Below are 27,296 nucleotides of genomic sequence, written 5' to 3'. Positions count from 1 at the left end.
CCGAAGCATGTTTTTCCCCTCCCATCTTTAATTGTAATTATCTGCTTTTATTCTTCCATTGTATATGATTTAACTGCATTAGTTTATTTGGTAGTCTGGTCCTAGCCTCATCACTACTTCGCCGAGGTTAGGCTAGGTACTTACCAGTACATGGGATCGGTTGTGCTGAGACTACACTCTGCATTGTGTGCAGATACTGATACCGGAGCACTTGGACCGTAGTGAGGGTATTGTCTTCAGTCCACACAGGCGACCCGAGGTAGTCCTGCAAACGTCCGCGGGCTTTGGCGTCACCTCCTATCTTTCTTTTATCATGTTTCCTTTACTTATTTCAGAAATAGAGTATCTTTTATCTTTCAGACTTTGTATGTAGTATTCGTAGACCGTCTGTGAAACTGTGACACCAGTTCAGGGTAGTCGATGCTCAAGCACTTGCATTGGATACATATTCAGATAGTTCATTGCTTTTCTTCCGCTTATTGTAAATTTCGTTGTCTACATGGTATTGCTTCATAATTGTTAAAGAATATAAAATGGGTAAAAAGGTAATTTGTTCAAACAGTCGGCTTGCCTAGCTCACATTAGTAGGCGCCATCACGACTCCCGAGGGCAGAAAATCCGGGTCGTGATAAGTTGGTATCAGAGCTCTAGGTTACATGGATCTCACAATTCACAAACAAGCTTAGTAGAGTCTAAGGGATTGGTACGGAGACGTCTGTATTTATCCCCCAGAGGCTACAGAGTTAGGAAAAACTTCACATTTATTCCTTCCTGTCGTGCGGTTTGGTTTCTCAATGCTAATTGAATTTCTACTCTATTCTTTCGTAGATGGCGAGAACACGCGCTTCCTCATCCACCGACATGCAGCCCGAGCCCCCAGCAGCAGCTCCCACGAGGGGCAGAGGGCGAGGCTGAGGTCGTGCTAGAGGCCGAGGTAGGGGAAGAGCTCAGCCCAGAGCAGCAACACCAGCGGCGGAGCCTCAGGTTGAATTTGACGATGAGGTTCCGGCCTAGACAGTTCTGGTAGGCCCAGCTCAGGTCCCAGAGGGGTTTATTGCTACCCCAGTACTCCAGGATGCTCTGGTCCGTCTAGTAGGCCTTATGGAAAGTATCACCCGGGCAGGCTTGCTTCCTGTAGCACCAGCCGTCTCTCAGGCTGGAGGAGGAGCCCAGACTCCTGCTACTCGCACTCCGTAGCAGATGGCTCCCAGTTTCAGACTCCAGCAGTCCAGCCAGTTGAAGCAGTTCAGCCGGGTGTGGTAGCTGAGATCGGTGATGGAGCAACTATGTCTGTCGATGCTTTGTGGAGGTTGGACAGGTTTACCAAGCTCTTCACTACTACTTTCAGCGGTGCATCGTCTGAGGATCCCCAGGATTATTTAGACAGTTGTCATGAGGTTCTCAAGAACATGGGGATAGTAGAGACCAATGGGGTCGATTTTGTTATTTTTCGCTTATCTAGGTCCGCCAAGACTTGGTGGAGAGACTATTGTTTGGCTAGACTAGCCGGATCGTCAGCTTTGACTTGGGAGCAGTTTACTCAGCTATTTCTGGAGAAGTTTCTCCCCATCACTCAGAGAGAGGCCTATCGGAGATAGTTTGAGCGTCTCCAGCAGGGTTCTATTACTGTTACTCAGTATGAGACCAAATTCATCAACTTGGCTCGTCATGCTCTTATCATACTTCCCACCGAGAGAGAGAGGGTGAGAAGGTTCATTGAGGGACTTATCCATCCTATTCGACTTCAGATGGACAAGGAGACGGGGAGTGGGATTTTCTTTCAAGAGGCGGCCAATGTGGCTAGGAGAGTTGAGATGGTTCTATCGCAGGGAGGTGGTCAGGGGTCTGACAAGAGGCCTCATCATTCAGGCAGATTCAGTGGTACCTCGTCTGGAGGCAGGGATTCGTATGGTAGAGGCCATCCTCCTAGGACTTTTCAGTCAACACTTCAGGTTTCTCACGGTGCTTCAGGTGGCGTGGTTCTCATATGCAGTATTTTGATCAACAGTCCTACAGTGCACCCCAGCTCCTATCAGTGCACCGCCACTTTAGAGTTTCCAGGGTCGTCAGCCCCAGCAGCTGAGGGCTTGTTTTACTTGTGGAGACACGAGGCACATTGCTAGATATTTCCCTCGAGCACCGAGCAATTCTCAGCAACAGGGTTCCCATGCTATGGTTCAGGCACCAGGTGTTCCACCGCCTGCTCTGCCAGCTAGGGGTGGGGGTAGAGGTGCTAGAGGTAGAGGTAGAGGTAGATGTATTAGAGGTGGAGGCCAGCCAATAGCAGTCCGTCCCAGAGATGTAGTTCAGGGTGGTGGGGCCCAACCCCAATGTTATGCTCTTCCAACCAGGCCCGAGGCTGAGGCTTCTGATGCAGTTATCATAGGTATTGTTCTGGTTTGTAGCAGAGATGCTTTGGTTTTATTTGATCTAGGATCTACATACTCCTATGTGTCATCTTATTTTGCATCGTACCTGGTCATGCCTAGTAATTCTTTGAGTGCTCCTTTTTATGTGTCTACACCGGTGGGTGATTCTATTGTGGTAGATCGTGTCCATCGTTCATGTATAGTTATGATTGTGGGTCTTGAGACTCGTGTAGATTTGCTCCTTATAGACATGGTTGATTTCGATGTCATATTGGGGATGGATTGGTTATCACCTTACCACGCTATCTTGGACTGTCATACCAAGACTGTGACCTTAGCCTTGTCGGGTTTGCCTCGTTTAGAGTTGAGAGGGACTCCTGGTCATTCTACCCGTAGTGTTATCTTTTATATGAAGGCTCGGTGTATGGTCGAGAAGGGGTGTTTGGCGTATTTGGCCAATGTTCGTGATTCTAGTGCTGAGGTTTCTTCTATTGATTCTGTGCCTGTTGTTCGTGAGTTTCCTGAGATATTTCCTTCAGACCTACCAGGTATGCCACCCGATAGGGATATTGACTTTTGCATTGATTTGGCACCGGGCACTCAGCCCGTTTTTATCCCGCCGTATCGTATGGCCCCGCCTGAGTTGAAAGAGTTGAAAGAGTTAAAAGAGTAGTTGCAAGACTTGCTTGAAAAAGGTTTCATTAGACCTAGTGTTTCGCCTTGGGATGCGCCGGTGTTGTTTGTTAAGAAGAAGGACGGATCAATGAGAATGTGTATTGATTACCGGCAGTTGAACAAGGTTACCATCAAGAATAAGTATCCATTGCCGATGATCGATGATTTGTTTGATCAGTTTCAGGGTACCAAGGTATTTTCGAATTGAGATCGGACTACCATCAGTTGAGGATTAGGGCATCCGATGTCCCTAAGATAGCTTTCTGCATTCGGTACGGGCATTATGAGTTCTTGGTGATGTCATTCGGGTTGACAAATGCCCCAGCAGATTTTATAGATTTGATGAGCTGAGTGTTTAGGCCTTACTTGGATTCATTTGTGATAGTCTTCATTGATGATATTTTGATCTATTCCCATAGCCGGGAAGAGCATGAGCAGCATCTTAGAGTGATTCTTTAGACTTTGAGGGATAGTCAATTGTATACCAAGTTTTGGAAGTGCGAGTTCTGGTTGAGTTTAGTTGCATTCATGGGTCATGTTGTATCAGCAGAGGGTATTCAAGTTGATCCTAAGAAGATCGAGGCAGTCAAGAACTGGCCTAGACCAGCATCAGCTACAGAGATCCGGAGTTTCTTGGGTTTGGCAAGCTACTATCGTCGGTTTGTGGAGGGGTTTTCGTCTATTGCAGCCCCGATGACCGGGTTGAACCAAAAGGGTGCCTAGTTCAGGTGGTCGAACGAGTGTGAGGCGAGCTTTTAAAAGCTCAAGACAGCTTTGACTATGGCACCAGTGTTGGTTTCGCCCACAGGTTTAGGGCCTTATACAGTTTATTGTGATGCATCTCGTATTGGACTTGGTGCGGTGTTGATGCAGGATGGAAATGTCATTGACTATGCTTCGCGGCAGTTGAAGATTCATGAGAAGAACTATTTGGATTATGATTTGGAGTTGGCAGCCATTGTTCACGCGTTAAAGATTTGGAGGCATTATCTATATGGTGTGGCATGTGAGGTGTTCACGGATCACAAGAGTCTGCAGTATTTGTTCAAGTAGAAGGAGCTAAAATTGAGGCAGAGAAGGTGGTTGGAGCTATTAAAGGACTATGATATCTCCATCTTATATCATCCGGGAAAGGTCAATGTGGTGGTCAATGCTTTGAGTAGGAAGTCAGCCAGTATAGGCAGTCTTGCTTATATTCCAGTCGGTGAGTGACCGCTTGCTTTGGATGTTCAGACTTTGGCCAATCAGTTCGTAAGGTTGGATGTTTCTAAGCCCAACCGTGTGTTAGCTTGCACAGTCGCTCGTTCTTCTTTACTGGAGCATATTCGAGATCGTCAGTATGATGATCCTTATTTGTGTGTCCTTAGAGACACGATGCAGCATTGAGGTGCTAAGTAGGTTACCTTAGGAGATTATGGAGTTTTGAGATTGCAGGGTCGAGTTTGTGTGCCTAATGTGGATGGACTCCGAGAGTTGATTTTAGAGAAGGCCCATAGTTCTCAGTACTCTATTCATCCGGGCGCCGCGAAGTTGTACCAGGATTTGCGGCAGCATTATTGGTGGAGGGGGATGAAGAAGGATATCGTTGCATATGTGGCTCAGTGTTTGAATTGTCAGCAGGTTAAGTACGAGCATCAGAGACCTGGTGGTTTGTTTTAGAGGATTGGGCTTCCTGAGTGGAAGTGAGAGCGTATCACTATAGACTTCGTTGTTAGACTCCCACGAACTCAGAGGAAGTTCGATGCAGTGTGGGTTATTATTGATAGGCTGACCAAGTCAGCACATTTTATTCCTGTGGCAGTCTTCTATTCGTCCGAGAGGTTAGCTGAGATCTATATCTGGGAGATTAATCGTCTTCATGGTGTGCCCGTGTCTATCATTTCGGACCGAGGTACGCTGTTTACCTCACACTTCTGGAGAGAAATCCAGTAAGAGTTGGGCACATGGGTTGAGTTAAGCACAACATTTCATCCTCAGACGGACGGGCTGTCCGAGCGGACCATTCAGATTTTGGAGGATATGCTCTAAGCTTATGTCATTGACTTTGGAGGCTTGTGAGATCAGTTTTTGCCTTTAGTAGAGTTTGACTACAACAACATCTACCAGTCGAGTATCCAGATGGATCCTTATGAGGCTTTGTATGGTAGGCGATGTCGGTCGCCAGTTGGATGGTTCGAGCCGGGGGAGGCTCGGTTGTTGGGTACGGATTTGGTTCGGGATGCCTTGGACAAGGTCAGGATTATTCAGGATAGGCTTCGTACAACTTAGTCCAGGGAAAAGAGTTATGCCGACCGCAAGGTTCGTGATTTGGCATTCAAGGTCGGTGAGCGGGTATTGCTTCGAGTATCGCCTATGAAGGGCGTGATGAGATTTGGGAAGAAGCGCAAGCTTAGCCCTAGGTTCATTGGCCCGTTTGATATTCTTGATCGAGTGTGAGAGGTGGCTTATAGACTTGCATTGCCACCGAGCTTATCAGTCGTGCATCCAGTGTTTCATGTATCCATGCTTCGGAAGTATCACGGCGATCCATCCCATGTGTTAGATTTCAGCACTATCAAGATGGACAAGGACTTGTCCTATGCGGGGGAGCCGGTAGCTATTCTAGACCGGCAGGTTCGTCAGTTAAGATCGAAGAGTTTCCCTTCTGTTCGTGTTCAGTGGAGAGGTCATCCTGCTGAGGCATCGACCTGGGAGTCCGAGTCTGATATGTAGAGCCATTATCCCCATCTTTTCCCTGACTCAGGTACTTCCTTCTTATGTCCGTTCGAGGACGAACGGTTGTTTAGAGGTGGAGAATGTGATGACCCAAAAGGTCATCACTTGTTTTAGAAATGAATTCTGCATTCCGAGACCTTAAAACCCTCTTTTAGCATCACCTCGATTTGCATGCGCAGTCCGGGCACGTAGCCGAAAAGCCAACATGTGAAAATTTGTGAAAAATGATGAATTTTGACTTTAAAATGAATTTAAGTTGACTTCGGTCAATTTTTTAGGTAAATGGACTCGGACTCATGATTTGATGGTCCCGAAGGGTTCGTAAGAAAATATGAGACTTGGGCGTATGCCCGGAATTGAATTCCGAGGTCCCAAGCCCTAGAAATAAATTTTTGAAAGAAATTATTTTGCTGAATTAATTATGAAGTAAAGAAAAGAATTTATGTTTGAAACCATTGGTATCGGGCCCGTATTTTGGTTCCGTAGCCCGGTACAGGTCTTATATTTGATTTGAGTCGAGCCTGTGAAAATTGGTAAGAAATGGACTTGAAATGACATGAATCGGACCTTATTTGAGAAATTTGAAAAATTTGAAGTTCTTAAGAAATTTCATGATTTTGATGCTAAATTCATAGTTGTTGATGTTATTTTTGTAATTTGAATGCACGAGCAAGTCCGTATGATGTTTTTAGATTGGTGTGCATGTTTGGTTGGAGCCCCGAGAGCTCGGGTGAGTTTTGGATAGGCCACGGGGTGGATTTTAGACTTGACAAATTGCAGGCTTCAGCTGTTTCATTGCAGACCTGCAGGCTTTGCATTTGCGAAGCCTGGCTCGAAAATGCGAGGGCTGAGTCGCAAATGCAAAACAGCCCAGGCCAGCCCTTCCTCGCAAAAGCGAGATTTCCCTTCGCAAATGCGATGCTCCCCATTTGGGCATGTTATCGCAAATGTGACTGTATTTTCGCAATTCCGACTTTGCAAATACAAACGTTTCCTCGCAAATGCAAGCTTAGTAGAGCCTGGGTTCGCAATTGCGATACCTACAACCTGTAAGTTCATAACTTAGACGCATTTTCAACCATTTTTCACATCTTCTCAAAATATAAACTCTCTAGGGCGATTTTTCAAAGGCAACTTCTCTTCGTAATCGATTGTAAGTGATTTCTATCTAGTTTTCTTCAATCTCTAACATCTTTTACATGATTTCAACTCAAAATCAATGACTTTCATGGGGGAAATTGGATGTTTTGGGTAGAACCTAGGTTTTTCAAAAATTAGCGATTTTGACCTCGATTTGAGATCCGATTCAAAACAAATTATATATTTGGGTTCGTGGGGGAATGGGTAATCAGGTTTTGGTTCGAACCTTGGGTTTTGACACTGTGGGCCCGGGGGCGATTGTTGACTTTTTGGGTAAAACTTTGGAAAACTTATTTTCATGCATTAGAATTGATTCATTTAGAATTTATTGACGTAATTAAGTAACTTGTGGCTAGATGCGAGCGAATTGGTGGTAGAATCAAGAGGTAAAACGATAATTGAGACTTGAGTTGTGTTCGTGGCATCGAGGTAAGTGTTTGGCCTAACCTTAGCTTAAGGGATTAGGAGTCGTGTTTTATTTTCTACTTGTTAATTGTGGAATACGACGTATAGGCATGGTGACGAATATCTATACGTCGGTGTCAAGCATTCCTGTGAGTCTTGTATTGTAATTGTTATGACTCTGTTGTGGTTTATTGCGCTTCACATGTTATTATCATTATTGTTCCCTTGCCGGGATGTTTCTTTTGATATTATTGTTCGCTTGTCGAGATGTTGTTATATTGCTCTTGTTCCCTTGCCGGGATTCTTTTGTGATTGTTGTTGATTTGTAACTGGGATCGGGTAGCATGCCCCACGGAAATATATGAAATGGGAGCGGGTTGCACAACTGCAACATGATATGTGAAATGGGAGTGGGTGGCACGCCGCCACGAAATATATGAAATGGGAGCGGGTTGCACGCCTACAACGTGATATATGAAATGGGAGCGGGTTGCACACCTGCAACGAGATATATGAAATAGGAGCAGGTTGCACGCCTGCAACGAGATATATGAAATGGGAGCGGGTTGCACGCCTGCAATGAGATATATGAAATGGGATCGGGTTGCACGCCTGCAACGAGATACATGAAATGGGATTGAGTTGCACGCCTGCAACAAGATGTGAAATGAAAGTGAATTCTGCATTTGTTTTCCTTATCCTTGTTAGTAATTGGATTTTGGTTTCTTTATATTCCTCTTGATATTCTGTTGTTAACTGTTATTCCCCAAAACATGTTTTCCCCCTCCCATCTTTAACTATAATTATCTGCTTTTATTTTTCCGTTGTATATGATTTAACTGCACAGGTTTATTTGGTAGTTTGGTCCTAGCCTCGTGACTACTTCGTCGAAGTTAGGCTAGGCACTTACCAGCACATGGGGTCGGTTGTGCTGATACTACACTCTGCACTGTGTGCAGATACTGATACCGGAGCGCTTGGACCGCAGTAAGGGTGTTGTCTTCAGTCCACACAGGCGACCCAAGGTAGTCCTGCAGACGTCCGCGGGCCTTGGCGTCACCTCCTATCTTTCCTTTATCCTGTTTCCTTTACTTATTTCAGAAATAGTGTATCTTTTATCTTTCAGACTTTGTATGTAGACCGTCTGTGAAACTGTGACACCAGTTCTGGATAGTCGATGCTTAAGCAGTTGTATTGGATACATATTCAGATAGTTCATTGCTTTTCTTCTGCTTATTGTAAATTCCGCTGTCTACGCGTTATTGCTTCATAATTGTTAAAGAATATAAAATGGGTAAAAAGGTAATTTGTTCAAACAGTCGACTTGCGTAGCTCACATTAGTAGGCGCCATCACGACTCCCGAGGGTGAAAAATTCGGGTCGTGACAGATTTGGTCTTTTGCTTCACTTTATTGATTCCTACCATAATTTATATTACTTCCGTTCATTTTTATTTGTCCGCTATGGATTTTTTACGCCCTTTAAAAAATAATAAATATAATGTATATTTAATTTACCACACAACCCCTAATAATATTAGCCTTTCAAAAAGTCGGGGGAATTAAGTTTGAAAATAAGTAATTAATGATAAGGGTAAAACAGGAAAAAAAGATTGTCTTTCTCTTGATTTAGTATAGTGGAAAAGTAAAAGTGAAAATGTATTTTAAATATAGTGGATAAATAAAAGTGAACAGAGGAAGTACTTAATAGTCAACTGGTTTACTTTTTTTATTATGAATTTATCTTTTTTGAATTCAATTATAATTTAGTACTACTTAATAGTCAATCTAATTAATTTATTCTTTTCCGGGTCCCTCCCTTAAAAATTAAAATAGAAAGCCCCAAAGTGTAGCTCCTCTCTCAACAAGTAGAAAAATACAAACTCTCTTCCTCCCTTTAACAATCACTTTCGACGAGAAGCAACAACATATGTCGATTTTGACAATGGCGACTGAGAGTTTGTACTTTGATGATAACCTATCATAATCGCTTAGTTTACAGAGTTGCACACCGAACTTTGTCGCTACTAATTGGCATATGTATAGGCGTTAGTGCCCATCGCTCTCAAATCGTGGGTCCACCTCTGTCTCGAATCAAACAAGAACAAGTCTACATGCTGTTGTAGAGATTCTTGAAGTAGAAAGCAGCAAAATTAAAGGAGCAAACACGTGTTTCTTACGACTAATTTCACTTGCATTGGTTAGTACATATATTCTATATATGTGGCTCTTTCTGCTTTTTATAATTTCTACTAGACTTGTCCCTATACATCTTTCCTTCTATCTTTGGTATAATTTGAAAAAATAAACAAGAATTGGAATTCTTTATCAAAAGTAGAAAAAAAGAAGAATATGAGGTCTTTAATTAAAGATGATAAGATTACTTCTTGGGAATAACTTTAGCGGGTCATGAATCACGATGGAGAAAAGAAGTGATTTACTCCAACAGGAACAATCCAGGATAAGTCTTTCTATCAGGGGCGGATCTACCGTGCAACATAAGGGTTTACGTTACACATTTTCACTTTCATACAACTTAGAAGAATCATTGCTGATATTCAAACGTACACAAATACATCGGTATGACTAACCGAGGGCATCCGAAACATCGATTTAGGTACTATCAAGAACATGAGAATACCCCAGATATAGAAAACTACTTCCCTGAAGTTCATTTTTCATCTTCATTTACATGATTCTGTCAAGAACCAAACACTGTCATTAATCATGTTTAACTTTCATAACATGAACTGGAGGAAATACCCTTCAAAATGTGCTGTTAAGACAAGTGATGATCCTGAAAACTGTGTTTTGTACATAGACTCCACAAAGAGAAAATGCTTACAGAAGACACAAATACCTCACACCAGACTAAATTACACAAACAAGAACAATCACGAGTCCTCCATAAATTACAGAAGTCCATCATTACATTATGGCACAACCTTTCCTTTCCTCTTGTGGCTGTACGGCAGTTTGCGGATATCTGTTTGAGTCCGATGGGTTGTAAGTGAACTCCGATGTATCGAGCCCATACTGTGTTACAGTCATTCAAGAACCGGGTCAGAAACTTGATAGACAGTACTATCAAAAGGAAAAGAGGTGACACCAGACACCCAAATATTTTAAGTGCACTTGCAATCACATAAACGAGATAAAAACCATAGGAATCTACTGCCACAAACCAACTGAAACAATAATCCCATATGCTGTCACAAGGAAGCTTTTTCGAAAACTAAGAAAAATCATCTCAAAGTAAAAATCATCTCACTGTCCAAAAAAGTCCTGGCTGATGCAAAAAAAGGTCTTGCCGTGATCGGATATTTTTTAAAAGAAAAGAAAAAAAATCTCTGCAAAGCCCCACAAATGATTTCGCTGTACAATTTTTCGAGTTTTCCGTGACATGTGTTGTTAGTCAATTATGGGTCTGTCCATTTTACATCTAGTCATTACCAAACAAAAATACAAAATGCCTGTCGTTAAAAGAAAAACTCAAAAAATATATGTATGTGTGCATCGTTCGTTCTAAGCTGTGATCTAACCATTTTTTTTTATTTTTTTTATTGTCCATTTATGTGTGTTTATCGTTGTGGGTGTCACTCAATATGTGAGTAGGTTTATTTTAATTTTTACATTGTGTTAGGAATTTTTGTTTAAATTGAAAAAAAGGAGAAAAGGAAAATCCGATTTGGGCCCCGAAACAAGGCCCAAAACCAAAGTACTGATCCAGTCCAAACCCAGCCTGCCCAAGCACGGACTCAAACGACGTCGTATCGGCGTCCCCATTTGAAGCCGTTGATCTGATTCAAAGGAACGGTCCAGATCAGGCTGTCCAACTCACCTCAACGACGCCGTTTCAGGCAAGTTGATCTGAGCCGTCCAACCTCATTGATCCAACGGTCCCTGGCTCCCTCATGACCCGACCTATTTAGCCGGTTTAACCCAACCCCTCACCTAAACCAAAACGACCCCGTTCCCATACCAAACGACCCCGTCCTGTTACCCACCAATAGATCTAAGCCGTTCAGATCACTTGATCTAACGGCTCCAATCTCTCTTCCCCTTCCATATATAAACTTGACCCTTTACCCCGCACCCCCTATCCGAACCCCCCCCCCCCCTTCAGTCATCTCCTTCCCCGAACCCTGAAACCCCCAAACCCTAATGCCGCCCTAGTTTCCCTTCCACCAAAACCCGGCGGCACGAACGCCGGTGACCACCCCCTTCACACCCCTAAAGCATCCAACCACCCTGAACACGAATCCACTAACCACGAACCTCGAATCACCTCCTATCGTCTCGAATCTGGATTTGAAGATTCGAGACAAAACTCGATCTATGCCAAACCACCCCATCTTCATACCAGACACTCCCCTGACCTTCCTCGTGACCAAACCAAGCTTGGTTTGGTCCGAATCTACCCACAACTCCCTAAAAATTAGATCTGGAAATCCAGACTTTAGAACACATGCACCTGGGGAATCCGGCCGGTTTGGACATGGGTTTGAGGTCTAATAGACCTTAATCAAGGTGTTCTCATGTGAGAACACCCTGATTAAAGTTTGTTCGGCCTCAAAAGTTCGAAGTTGAATCAGATTTGGGTCTGTTTGATTTAAACATTTTCGGTAAGTTTTCCTTTCTTTTGTGTTAGTTTTGATTAAGTGGTCAGCATGTTTCGTTGTGTTTGTTTGTTATTTTTTGTTATTTTCATTCGGATTTCTTTCATCTCTGTAAAGACCTTTTATTTGGTCGATTGGTTTCTGTGTATGATTTCAATGTATCCTATGATAAGCATGTCCGATTAGTATAGTCGTCGCATGAATAAACTTATATAGGTTCCTAGTGACTGACCAAGTTGTCCGAAGCCCTTTAGGTCCCTGTATGTGTTGTTTATTTGAACGACTGATCATTACCTGTTATGATTAGTATAGTCGACTCGATAAATGTCGTCGATCAGTTTTCTATAACTAATGAATCGAATGAGCTAATAATGTCGCATGACTAATTGAACCTTGCCATTGACTGAATGCCCCAGCATTGTTTGAAATGGTTTGTTTGCATTGTGAAACTGACTGAAAAGGTTCAGTCCAGGCAGTTTTGAATTTGAACTTTCATCAGTTCAAAAATGCCCTGATGCTGCAATAGGCAGGGCAGTAATAATCAAGGTCAAGCAGGGGTATTCTGGGGTTTGAAAAAGGCAGAAAAGGTTAGTTTAAATGAAGCTGGCAAGTAGGGTACTAATTAAGATTAAACTAATACTAATGGGGAGCAAGACACAAGGGTATGGGGCTTAAATTGAATAAAAAAGGGATGCCCATAACTCCTGATTAAACAAGACCAGGCGTGGGGAACAAAAGGGGCTGGCACCAAAGATGCTTAGGGATGGGTTTAAAGGGTATGGGTATTCTGCCAATTGGCAGGGCAGGCAGCTCAGCTGCACTAGTGCATTTGGCCTATAAAGAGGCCATTTGAGAACTTAAAGAGGGCTGGACTTTTAGTCTTCAGAAAAAGAGAGAGAAAAGGCTGGAATCTTTAGTCTTGAGGCTGGAACTTTTAGTCTGAAGAGAGGTCTAGTGAGTTTAAAGAAAACTGAAAAGCATAAGGTAGTTTCCAATAAACATTGTAACCAAACACTGCCTGAAAGTTGTATAAGAGTGCATATTGGTCAAGCTGTCTTGGCCAAGTTCTATTGTTTGCAATGACTGAGCCGTTTGTGGTTGTTGAACTGGTGGTTTTGCTGCATTGAACACTCAGTTATTGTTGTTGTTTCATTATTCTTTCCTGGGATTGCTCATTTGGTGCTCGACTATTTGCTGGTTCTCCTTGTATTCTGGGAGACCTTGTTGGTTATCTGTGGCTGTGGAAAACACTTGGTTTAGTTGGTTGATTGTTGTGTTGTTGCTGTGTGTCTGCTGCTGCTGTATTCACTGCATATTGCCTAGCTGATCATTCCTTTCTTCTTTGTCCTCCTTACCAGGTACACAATCGATACCACTAATGTAACTGAGAGTTTGAACATGAATGCAAAAGAGAGGACCTGCAGATTGTTTTTATATACACGTGGACTGTTGTGTTAAATGTCATGTAGTATATAGTAGTTACATTTTCGTTTGGATAATAGAAGTAGCCTACATGCTTAGTGTATCAATGTAGGTAAGTGAATGCTAGTCATATATGTATGCTGTTAGGTGAAAATATTCTCATTACAATAAGTTGTATTTTAAACTTAGTCTGATGATGTAGTATATTCTCTAACGTAGGTCAAATAGGAAAACTATCCACTTTAATTAAAGTACTTTCCTCTTTTGTCAGATTGCCACATATAAATTGATAAACTCACTTATAGAACAAAGAACCAGTTCAGGGCCTCAACCTCATGAAGGTCGAGCCCAAACCGAAGCAAACCAAGTAGGCCCGTATCGAACAAGCAGAGGCCCAGGTCTGGCCTATCACGCATGGGCTGGGTTTGGGCCCATGATTATTTGTTCGGCTGGCTGTATGTGCAGCCTCATTTCTGATTTTTTTTGCTTTTCTGAATGTCATTACAAACAACTTGCAAGCATCTAATTAATTAGGACTATCTACTGTTTTCAATTGATAAGGACAAACGCGATAAGAAACGTAGTTGCTATAGGATATCCTTTTAAAATAAGAACGAGATGAGCCTCGATGAAAATAAACACAACGTGCAGATGCGGGGCCCTTGTTTAAATATATATTATCGAAGCATTTAGGTTCCAGGACGGGTTGTTTAGCAAATCTCACAACCCTCCTAAAATAACAATACGTTATACTCTTTAGGACGCGCCTTAATAAATCTTACCTTCTTAAACTCGGGTGCGCATTTATGTGACCCAAATCCAATTCTCAACGGAGTCGAAATGTGTTTCTAATCACGGGTACATTGATTGTGACGTGGTTCGAGATGCATGTCCATGACGTTGCAAATTCATTAAAAAATAAAGAACGAGATGAGCCTCGCCAAATAAAAAATACAAATTGCGGGGCCCTCAGTAAATATTTGCTTTAGAAATTATTTGGATTTCGGGATGGACCGTTTAGTAAAATTCCACGGTCTTACCCAAAATAAGTACGCTAGTCGCTTTAGGCGCGTCTTTAATAATTTAATTTCCTTAAACTCGGGTGCACATTGATGTGACCCAAATCCCAATCTCAACGGAGTCAAAGTGTGTCGACGACCACGGGTACATTGATTGTAACGCGGTTCGAGATACATTTTCACAACGTTGCAATTCCTGATAAAAACAGTAAAATGATAAAAGCGGTTAAAAGTTAAATTTTGCACATAAGTTCACACTTGTATAAAATCAGATAATCAAGCCGAATATAACAGTTGAGCGACCGTGCTAGAACCACGGAACTCGGGAATGCCTAACACCTTCTCCCGGGTTAACAGAATTCCTTATCTAGATTTCTGGTACGCAGACTGTAATATAGAGTCATTCTTTTCCTCGATTCGGGATTAAAATTGGTGACTTGGGACACCCTAAATCTCCCAAGTGGCGACTCTGAAATAATTAAACCAATCCCGTTTCGATTGTCCTTTAATTGGAAAAAACTCCCCTGCGCCCTCGGGCGCGGAAAAAGGAGGTGTGACAGCTCTGGCGACTCTGCTGGGGATCTAACCCAGAACCACTGGTTCAGGGTTAAGAATTCGAGCTTAGAATAATTGTTATTATTTGGCTTTATTTATTATCTGATTTTATTATTTGTTTTAGCCTAAATGTGCAAAATGCTACTTTTACCGCTTTGATATTATTTGAACTGTATATAAACTGTGCCGAAACCCTTCTCTTCTTACCTCTGGGGATGTGCTTACTGGTTGAGACTCCCTATTCTGTTAGTGTCGTACCCTAAATAAAAGAGGCTCGGAAAGTTTCTAAGCCGGCTGGCCTTTTGGTTCCCGGAAAGGAGCTCCTTCCTCAACTCGAGTTGTCCGCTCGGGTACACTGTCTAGAACACCGACCCAGGTTTTGAACATAGAATAACGTGACTTCATGCCGGATCCCTAGTAGGAACGCTTATTTGCATCATGTTGCATATGAATTAGGGGACTCAACACAGGGGTTGGGTCCGTCTAGGACTAGCAACCTGATATGAAAAGACCATTCTGATGCATCCTATTGTTGTCCGTGCATTTATTTGTCTCATGCCCGCATGCTGACCGGTGTTTGAATATTTGGAATATTGTGAAAAAAAAAGAGTGAAATAACGGTTAGGAATTGATTGTTTATTGTTGAAAAAAAAGAAAAAAAACAAATACTGTCAAAACTCTGCCAAAATTTTGAAAAAAAAAGTCGTTGTTCTATTTTTCAAAAAAAAAATATCAATAGAAATATAGAGTTTGTCTTGTTTTTAAAATGGTTTTTTATGAAAATATTAATAAAAAGAGTCTTGTGTTGTCTTTACTTTTATTATTTGTTGCAAATATATGTATATATATATATATGAAAAATTCAAAAGTTTTGCTTTACTTCAAAATGTATATATATCTTTATTTGTGGCAAAAGTATTTGTCTTGCTAAAGGTCTAGAAAAATCCTTTCAGGCTCCCAGTTTTCGAAACAAAAATCCAAAATATTTTCCGTTATTGACTTCTTTAGAAAGTTTTTATATATATATACGAAAATTCAAAATTCACAAAAAATCGCATATATTTTTGTTTTTATCAGGATAAGTGTCGTTTGTTAAAATCTTATTAATAAATGTGCAGAATGAGCACGATTCCGAATGAACCCTTTTCAATCATGAATAAAATCCCCTTCCAATTGCGGCTCTGGTGGAATGATTTGGGCAAAGAAGGGCATGACGAAATCAGGAAGTATCTGAAAGGCCTCACGAGTTTGTTGGATATCAGGCCACGAGGAGATATCATAAGGGCACTAGTCCCCCACTGGGATCCTGCGCACAATGTCTTCCGTTTCTCAGATTTTGAACTTACCCCAACTTTAGAAGAAATAGCAGGGTATATCGGCAGCGCTGAGACTCCTTTGAGGCACAAATATCTGATTGCTCCAAGAGCTGTAGCAATACACCGGTTCCTGGACTCTTTAAAGATAGTCAGAACAATTCATAACCCTGACTTGGCAAAAGGTTTTTGCAGCACGAGTTTCGTATATCAAAGATATGGTCACATAGGAGGATTCGACAAGCCAGAAAACCAGTTGTGCAGCAAAGGTAATCGCCAAAAGTGGGAAGAACATAGACGGATTGCTTTCATGATAACTTTTCTAGGACTACTAGTATTCCCAAGAAAAGATGGGAATATTGACATAAAGATAGCAGGGGTCGTCAGTACGTTGCTCACACAGAGTGATAGTACGTTGGCACCCATGATAGTATCTGATATATTCCGGGCACTCACTTCTTGCAAAGCCGGAGGAAGCTTTTTCGAGGGTTGCAATTTGTTGTTGCAAATGTGGATGACCGAACACCTATGTCACCGAGCCCAGTTTCTGAGCCATGGATCTGCTGGAAAGACCTGCATAGAGGAGTTCTATACCAGAGTTGATGAAACCTACCTACCAGAAGGGGTCACAGCATGGACCTCATATTTTCATACCCTCAACGCTAGTCAAATACAGTGGGCGCTAGGGTGGTTACCGATCGACGAAGTCATATACATGCCAGCAGCCAGGCCCCATTTTCTCTTAATGGGACTTAAAAGTATTCAACCATACGCGCCGCATCGGGTTTTAAGGCAACTTGGGAGGTATCAGATAGTGCCGAAAGATGAGGATCTGAGCATCCAGGTAATCGAGATCAGTCCCGACGGCCAGTTTCCTGAAGCAAGGGTTCGTCAAATTTGGAGCCAATGTCAATACTTAGAAGCAAATACTTGTGTAATGAATCAGGCAAAAGGGGAAGTTTCGCCCCGGGTATCAGGCCTGGTACAAAGGGGAGACATCATCTGGAAGACCGACCAAAAGACCTCACCTGCAAGAATTTGCCAAATCTTCACAAGAACAGTGGGGCTGGTTGGCCAAAGAGCAGGAATATCTTGTCAAAGCAGGCAAACTGAAGCAACAAGTTCAGGATATGAGATTTGAGTGCCAATTACAGTCTGCCGCCCACGAGGGAGAAAAGAGCATGTTAATCAGAGAAGGCGAGATCCTCAAAGCTCAGATCCGGAGAATGAAAAAAGAGGCTAACAGCCAGCTGAGAAGCCGGGCAGATAAAAGATTGATAGCAGGGTTAAAGGATCAGATTGCGGAATGCCGGGAAGATTTGGAAAAAGCCAGGGACAGCACAGCAAAATTGCGAACCAAGTGGGCAAAGGGTGCGATAGCTCGGAGGCAGCGCCTGCAACGAGTCATAAGGGATTATGAACTGAGCATCGAAACATTAAGGGAAACGAATGCCTCTTTTCAAGAGAGGATCTTCAAGCAAACACGAGATGCCCAAGCCGACAGAAGGCAATGTTACGAGGCAATGACCAGAATGGAAAGGCAGATGGAGATGTTCCAAGACCGGCTTGCCAGCAATGCACAAACACTAGGATTGAAGAACCGACAGATAAGGCAGTTGTTCGCGGAAAGGGACAACATTCGGGGAAAGATCGACGAGATCGGGCATTACATCTACATGAGATGCCTGGCATGCGAGCAAAAGCCTCGAAAGACCCTCCTTGTTTCCATCATGGGTTGCGTCCACCGAATCATGAATGAGCTGAAAAACCTACAGAGGGACCTCACACCTAGGGCCGCGGAAAGGCCGAATGATGCCTCGCGGGTCCCTAAGTTGGAAAATTAATCTTTGGTTGAGTCCTGTTTATTTGGCTTTGTCGCTTTTCCATATGTTGTTTTCCTTTCTTTTAGTCAAAACGGGTTAAGAACTGTGGAGTCTGTACTATTGCTATCCCTCGCTTGATGTAATTTGTAATAGCAAAATTTTGAGAATGAATTTAATGATTTCACAAGAATTGTGTGTTTCTTTACTTTGAGGCAGAACTACGCCTGGTCTGATTCACGCGGGGACGTGATACGTAGGCAATCCCCATAAGATTCGACCGCTTTTAATAAATAAAGAAAAGAAGTGTAAATAAAATAAAACGCAAGGTTTCGCAAAATACTTTAACAGAGACGAATGAGCAAACCGGGATGACGCATGTGGTTTGAAGCAAAGCATGTAGAAACAGTTAACTGCCTAGGTGCATTGTATCCTCTATGTGTTATGATCAAATCTGTTAAGCTCTAACACTAACAAAGTTTGTTGTTGTCTGATACTAGACAAGTTAGTCGTTAAAGAACTCTGGCAACACACTCCTACCAAACCAGATCCAAAGGACCGATAGCAACAAGCATGACTACTTCAGAGAATAGTAATGAGGAAGAAAGGCCGATGAGCCAGTTGCTAAAAGAAGCAATGGAAAAGATTGAAAGGATGGGAATAGAGATGCATGCAATGCAGCTAGCCCTGGCCAAAACGCAAAAGAGCCCTGAGACACCGGGACACGTGCCGGAGTACCCTCACTTTGGCCCTTCCACAAGCCGCCCAAATCCCCTCTATCATCAAGAAAGAAGCCCTCATGATTCCCAAGCTCCACCACCCCATCAACCTCTCCCAACACCCAATATTCCCATTTTTGTGGGACCTGCATCAGCCCCTTTGCAGCGAACGACCAGTGAGCCATTGTTTCAGGCTCACGATACACAATACTATCCCCCTGAGCCTACATTCCACGCACCGGAACCACAGGCTTACAATCCCCATTTGGAAGTACCGGCAGAGGTTGAGAAGCCGGTTAAGGCCCCTGAACAGGATGAAGTGTTAAGAAAGTTCAAAAGCCTGGAGCAATCCTTCAGGAACTTGCACGGGCTGGGCAATCAAGTCAGCGTGGCATACAAAGATCTGTGCCCTTTCCCAGATGTCCAACTCCCGGCTGGGTTCAAGATGCCCAAGTTTGATTTATATGAAGGGCACGGTGATCCCATGGAACATTTGCGGGGATTCTGTAGCAAAATGAGAGGGGCAGGAGGCAAGGATGAGCTTTTGATAGCTTATTTCGGCCAAAGTCTGAGTGGATCTGCACTGGAATGGTATACCAGGCAAGATTTCAGCAGGTGGTACACGTGGGATGATCTGGCGCAGGCTTTTACAGGTCATTTCCAGTACAACCTGGAGATAGTCCCTAACCGTCTCACGTTATTGAGAACTGGGAAGAAACCCGGGGAAAGTTTTCGCGAATTCGGGTTCCGCTGGAGAGAACAAGCAGCTAGGATCGATCCTCCCATGAGAGAGGGAGAGATGGTAGACTACTTTTTGCAGACATTGGATCCAACCTACTTTGGTCACTTGGTGACAACGGTTGGAAAATCTTTCAACGAGGTGGTCAAAATAGGGGTCATGATAGAAGAAGGTTTGAGGTCGGACAAGATCTTAAACTATTCGGCACTTAAGGCCACAACCCAGGCTATTCAAAGCGGCACGGGAGGTGCGCTAAGAAGAAAGAAAGAAGAGGTTGCCACGATCGAGGCAAGCAGTTGGTCCAGGGATGGCAGGCCGCACTACAACCAACCCAGGCCTCACAGGTCAAACTACCCATACAACCCACCACAAAATTTCTATCCACCTCGAGAACCACATTGTTCCGTACACCAAGCCCAGGTATACACTCAGCCTCCGGTTCGCCCACAATGGCGCGCACCGGCTCCCCAGAACATATATGCACCACCACAAAACACTTACCCTCCACCAAGGGCATATAGAAATCCTTCAGGGGCAGGTTTCCGGGGAAATCCAGATGCCAGAAATGACAGGTTGCGGAAGCAAAGAACCTTCACCGAACTGGGAGAAACCTACACCACTGTGTTCCACAAGCTGCGGCAATTGGGTTTGGTTAGTCCTGTCCATACTCGGGAACCAAATCCCCCGCCTCAGAATTTGGATCGTTCAATCAGTTGTGAATACTGTTCAGGGATGCTCGGGCACGATACCGAGAAGTGCTGGAAGTTAAGGCATGCCATACAGGATCTTATTGACACCAATAAGATCGAGGTCCAGACACTGGAGGCTCCTAACATCAACCAAAACCCACTGCCAGCGCACCACGAAACTCACATGATTGAGTTGGTGTGTGAGGGAGGAGAATTAAGAAAACCCTCACAAACAGTGATGATGATCCAAGCTTCCCCAAAAGAAGTCTTAACCAGTGGAGCAACGAGTATACAGCCGCAGGGTGAAAGCGTCAAGCCGGTAGTGATATTGGGGAAGAGCCCGTCCATCATAGCAAGCAAACCCGAGCCAAGCAAGTTGGTAATACCAGGGATCCTGCCCACACCGGCAGTCATGTTGAAAGGGGTATGTAGAGAACGGGTGACCATAAAGCCGGTGGTCCAACTGCCGATGATTGACAGCAGGGCTGTGCCCTGGAAGTATGAAAAGGCAGTGGTGACGTATCAAGGAAAACAGGTGGAAGAAGTCAGTTGTGAAGCGCAAGGGCTGACTCGATCAGGTCGATGTTTTGCTCCGGTGGAGCTAAGAAAAACCAACCCAGTGGCAACCAAGAAGCCAGTGTCAGAAGAAGAGGCTGAAGAATTCCTGAGGAAGATGAAAGTACAAGACTATTCTGTGGTTGAGCAGCTGAGAAAAACACCTACCCAGATCTCACTATTGTCATTACTCCTCCATTCCGAGGAACATCGTCGGGCCCTGTTAAAGATATTGAACGAGGCCCATGTACCCAGTGAGATTTCTGTAAACCACCTGGAAACCATTGCCAGCAAGATTTTCGAGGTGAACAGGGTAACATTCTCAGATGATGACCTACCGGTGGAAGGTACGGAGCATAACAAAGCTCTATACCTAGCTGTCAAATGTGAAGACTCGGTGGTAACTCGAGTATTGGTGGATAACGGCTCAAGTGCCAATATTTGTCCATTATCCACCCTGGACCAGTTAAAGATTGACCGTGGAAGAATCCGGGAGAATAGCATCTGTGTCCGGGGGTTTGACGGAAACGGAACAGCCACTGTGGGGGATGTTGTACTTGAACTGACCATTGGCCCGGTCCTGTTTACCATGGAATTCCAGGTATTGGACGCCACGGTATCTTACAACTTGCTGTTAGGACGACCCTGGATTCATGCAGCTAAAGCGGTGCCTTCCACCCTACATCAGACAGTGAAGTTCGAGTGGGAAAGACAAGAGGTCGTGTTGCACGGCGAGGATACAACATGCACCATGGGCGGAACCATTGTGCCTTTCATAGAGACCACTGATGACAAGGGTCCCTGGGTCTACCAGATTCTCGATACAGGGTCGGCCAACAAAATTTCTGAAGGAGAAATCATCCCGCACCCTAGGGTGACTGCCGCAACAGTCATGATGGTATCAGAAATGCTGGGTAATGGGTTTGTGCCGGGAAAAGGTCTGGGAGTTGAACTTCAAGGGATAGTCCAACCTGTCTCCCTTCCTAAGAATCTGGAAACTTTCGGGTTGGGGTTCAAACCAACCGCAGCAGAAAGGAAGCAAGCGCGAAAAATGAAGAAGAGAGTCTAGTCTCTGCCTAAACCAGTGCCACGCCTCTCAAGGTCTTTTGTTAAAGCTAGTGCCAAGGGGTCAGCGATCCCAAAGATTCGAGGACCTTTGATCGGCATAAGTGAAGACCTGAATCAGAGTTTTGAGAGACTATTCGCGGATGTCAGTATGGTGGAAGCTGGAGAGGGTTCCAGCAGAGCAGAGATACAATTCGTGGGGCCTGAGGCTAAGACCAACAATTGGACGGTTACTCCTCTTCCTGTCCGAGGGGAGTCTTGGTAGTAGGCTTTGATTAATGTTTTGTTTGTTTGTTTGTTTGATCGGATTATTCAAGGGTGTAATCCCAATTTTACTTTCGTTTTGTAAAAGTGTGAACCCTTTTTATCCTGCAAATTTAATAAAGTTCTTTTCTTTTGTCCCATTTTAATTTCTTGTTTTGTTCTTTTTCTTTCTGAACAGTTCTCTTTTTACTGGTCCTAATGACATGGCATGCACAGCGGATCTTCGACCTAGTCTAATAAATCAATCTGAATCTGACTCAATGATGCAAGAGGTCGTTTGTGATAATGAATCTGAATGTGACGAAGGGGAAGCCTTCGAAGAAATAAACCGAGAACTGTGCCAATTTGAAGAGAAACCCAAGCCTAACCTAAATGACACTGAGGCTGTGAACCTAGGAGACGCTGATAACATCCAAGAGACCAAAATTAGCATCCACATTGAGCCGAATGTCAAAGCAGAATTGATCGAAACTCTCAGGGAATTCAAAGATGTTTTTGCATGGTCATATGATGAGATGCCTGGATTGAGCACCAATTTAGTGGTTCACAAACTACCCACTGACCCGGCATACCCTCCGGTCAAGCAAAAACTAAGGAAATTTAAAACAGAAATGAGTGTAAAAATCAAAGAAGAAGTGATCAAGCAGTTGCAATCGAAGGTCATTCGGGTCACTCGATATCCCGAGTGGCTGGCCAATGTGGTACCAGTCCCAAAGAAGGATGGAAAAATCAGGGTGTGCGTCGACTACCGCAACCTCAACAAAGCAAGTCCCAAGGACAATTTCCCGTTACCCAACATTCATATCCTGATCGATAATTGCGCTGGGCGCGAGATCGGATCCTTTGTGGATTGCTATGCGGGTTATCATCAGATCCTAATGGACGAAGAGGATGCTGAGAAGACAGCGTTTATTACGCCATGGGGAACCTACTGCTATCGGGTAATGCCGTTCGGGTTAAAGAACGCCGGGGCAACGTACATGCGAGCAATGACTGCTGTATTTCATGACATGATACACAAAGAAATAGAGGTGTACGTCGATGATGTGATCATCAAATCTTGGCGTCAGGAGGACCATGTGGAAGACCTAAGGAGATTTTTCCAAAGACTCCGGAGGTATGATATCAAGCTTAACCCGGCCAAATGCGCATTCGGGGTTCCATCAGGAAAGTTGCTAGGATTCATCGTCAGTCGACGGGGGATTGAGTTAGACCCATCCAAAATTGAATCCATCCGAGATTTGCCACCGCCAAGGAACAAAATAGAGGTAATGAGTTTGCTGGGTAGACTCAATTATATCAGCAGGTTCATCGCTCAACTCACAGCAACTTGTGAGCCCATATTTCGGCTGCTGAGAAAGGATGCTGCAGTAGGTTGGACAGCAGAGTGTCAGGAGGCCTTCGACCAAATCAAAGGGTATCTGTCTAATCCACCCGTATTGGTCCCGCCTAAGCCAGGGAAGCCTTTGATTCTTTATCTAACGGTCCTGGAAAATTCATTTGGTTGTGTATTGGGGCAACATGATGACACAGGAAGGAAGGAGCAGGCCATCTACTATCTTAGCAAGAAATTCACAGTACATGAGGTCAAGTACACTCAACTCGAGAAAACATGTTGCGCCCTAACTTGGGTAGCTCAGAAGTTGAAGCACTACCTGTCTTCATATACTACTTATCTCATATCCCGTTTGGACCCATTAAAGTATATCTTTCAGAAACCTATGCCCACGGGAAGGTTGGCAAAATGGCAAATTCTGCTCACAGAATTTGATATCGTCTACGTAACAAGGACGGCCATGAAAGCCCAGGCACTGGCAGACCATTTGGCAGAGAATCCCGTTGATGAAAAATACGAGCCCTTAAGAACGTATTTTCCTGACGAAGAGGTGATGCATACGAATGAGTTGGAATTACCTGAGGAACCGGGTTGGAAGCTTTTCTTCGATGGAGCTGCGAACGCAAAAGGGGTTGGAATAGGAGCAGTACTCATTTCTGAAACAGGACGACATTATCCTGTTACGGCTCAACTACGCTTCTATTGCACCAACAATATGGCCGAATATGAGGCTTGCATTCTGGGTCTGCGCCTGGCCGCTGACATGGATGTCCGGGACGTCTTGGTCTTGGGAGACTCGGACCTCTTGGTACATCAAATTCAGGGTGAATGGGAAACACGAGATCTAAAGCTCATACCATACCGACAATGCTTGCATGATCTGAGCAAGCAATTTCGATCGGTAAAGTTCAAACACATCCCGAGAGTTCACAATGAGGTTGCGGATGCCTTGGCCACCTTGGCATCAATGCTGCACCACCCTGACAAAATGTATGTTGATCCTCTACACATCCAGGTCCGTGATCAGCACGCCTACTGCAATGCCATAGAAGAAGAAGCAGATGGCGAACCCTGATTTCATGATATCAAGGAATACCTCAGGATGGGGATATATCCAGAACATGCCTCTGGAGACCAAAAAAGAGCCCTCCGGCGGTTGTCGAATGGTTTCTTCCTCAGTGGGGGAATATTGTACAAAAGAACCCCGGATCTGGGATTGTTGAGATGCATAGATGCCAGGCAGGCAACAACGGTTATGGCAGAAGTACATGCTGGAGTTTGTGGGCCACACATGAGTGGATATGTATTGGCAAGAAAAATCCTTCGAACAGGGTGTTATTGGCTCACCATGGAACACGACTGTATCACTTTCGTGAGGAAATGCCATCAGTGCCAGATACATGGAGACTTGATTCATTCTCCGCCAACAGAGTTACATACGATGTCAGCACCCTGGCCGTTTGTAGCATGGGGCATGGATGTCATTGGGCCCATCGAGCCAGCAGCGTCCAACGGTCATAGGTTCATTCTAGTGACCATTGATTACTTCACCAAATGGGTTGAGGCTAAAACCTTCAAATCAGTAACCAAGAAGGCAGTGGTGGACTTTGTTCACTCCCATATCATCTGCAGATTTGGGATCCCAAAAGTGATCATCACGGATAATGATGCGAATCTTAATAGCAGCCTGATGAGAGAGGTATGCCAACAATTCAAGATTATACACCGCAACTCCACCCCATATCGTCCCAAGGCGAATGGAGCAGTCGAAGCAGCCAATAAGAATATCAAGAAGATACTGCGAAAAATGGTGGAAGGGTCCAGACAATGGCACGAGAAATTACCCTTTGCCTTGTTGGGTTACCGCACTACCGTCCGGACTTCCATAGGCACAACTCCTTATTTGTTGGTGTATGGAACTGAGGCCGTGATACCAGCGGAGGTCGAAATTTCGTCCCTCCGAATTGTCGCTAAAGCCGGGATTGATGATGATGAATGGGTCAAAGCTCGATTGGAACAGTTGAGCCTGATAGATGAGAAAAGATTGGCAGCAGTGTGCCATGGTCAGCTGTACCAGAAGAGAATGGCAAGAGCGTATAATAAGAAGGTGCGCCCCAGAAAGTTTGATGTAGGGCAGCTGGTATTAAAGAAGATCCTCCCACATCAGGTCGAGGCAAAAGGCAAATTCGCCCCAAATTGGCAAGGGCCTTATATCGTGACCCGAGTATTGTCCAACGGTGCTTTGTGTTTGACAGATGTCGAAGGTAGATGTGTCGACATGGCTATCAATTCAGATGCAGTCAAGAGATATTATGCGTAACTTCTTCAATTATGGCAATTTTGGTTTATTTGTTTGTATTTGGCATTTATTGAATAATGAGATGACGGAGGCAATTCTTTCTTCTATCCAAACACTTTTAACCCTCGCTTCCCCCTTTGAGCCTTAAGCAAATTCTTTCAATACCCCTCTTTTGGAATCACTAATGGGAAAGATACGAAAAAAAAAAAAGGAAAAGAAAAGAAAAAGAAAGAAAAGGAAAAGAAAATGAAAAGAAAGAAAAGAAAAATCAAGGAATATAAAACCGTGGGAACTACGTTTGACCTGATTCCTCAAGGAGGATACGTAGGCGCCTCACGGCTCGGTCATAGTATGCATCATAGCGAATATAGGATGCATAATGTACATAGTGTGCACAATATAGCACAATGTGCGTAACGCACGTAACTCAACATAAGCGTAAAAAATAAATTCCCCAAGCAAGAAAACCGGAGCAGAGGTTATGTTTTAAATTCCAACAAAGGTCTGATTCCAAAAGTTGTAGCACATCACCCTTCAAGTTGTTTTCATTTTTATAGCCCTTCTTCAATCCCACACCAAAACCAACATCAACATCCAAAAGACCTCCCGATCAATGTTCGAGAGATGCCAAATCCGGCAAATAAGACCGAGAATAATACACTGATCCCCAGCAAAGAAGAGGATCGTGAATGAATTGATAATCAAAGGAATCTCCAGAAGAGAGGGTCGTATCTACAATGCCCCGATTCATCGAAAGAAATAAAATGAGAGAGTCTCATCGGTGAAAACCTTCGCAGGCACCGAGAGGCGATGTAAGATGAGGGATATGAAATGAGAGAGTCTTATTGGTGAAAACCTTCACAGGCACCATAAGGCGCCGGGAGATGAAAGAAAAGAGAGAGTCTCATTAGTGAAAACCCCTCGAAGGGCACTATGAGGCGACAAGATAGAGCAGCAAAAGCTACCACATTCGCAACAAGATGAACATCCATTTATCATCCCCAGCAAGTCAGACCATCGGACAAATCGATTGATACAAATAGACTGGGTCGGAATCTATGGTGCACGCCATGATCACGGGGACCAGTTGTGTCCTCCAGATAAGTTCTTTTGATTGTCTCCTCCCACAAAAAATATTGGTTCAGAAAGATTTTCTCCTTTCCATATCTTTTATTTCTTTTCCTAAAATGTGTCTTGAAAGGATTTTTTTTTTAAAAAAAAAAAAGCTTACTACCAGGAACCAAAGGGGAATTCATCCAGTGCAGGATAATACAAACAGTCTTAAAGGCCGGTCCCGGGCAATGCAGTGATTGTGCCCGGAAATTTTGGAAGAAGTAAGCTCCAAAAGGGAGTGGTTTCGGGAGTTAGAAGCAGACTCCCACATCATGTGTTTTAAAAGAAAGCAGAAAAGGGGATAAATTGAAAACCAATCCCCAGCAGGCTAGAGACCCCCAACAGGCAACTTTGCCCGCCAACCAATTATGGGGACAAAGAGCAAGAAAAGAGGAAGAGAGAAAAATTGCTCGCCAGAAAGGCACCCTCTACCACCACGATTAAAACTGACCAAATCCTTTTGTCT

This window comes from Nicotiana tabacum, chromosome 1 (genome assembly GCF_000715075.1).
Source record: "Nicotiana tabacum cultivar K326 chromosome 1, ASM71507v2, whole genome shotgun sequence".
NCBI classification, from domain to species: Eukaryota; Viridiplantae; Streptophyta; class Magnoliopsida; order Solanales; family Solanaceae; genus Nicotiana; species Nicotiana tabacum.
The sequence above is the reverse complement of the archived record's forward strand: the minus strand, read 5'-3'. Positions refer to the sequence as shown.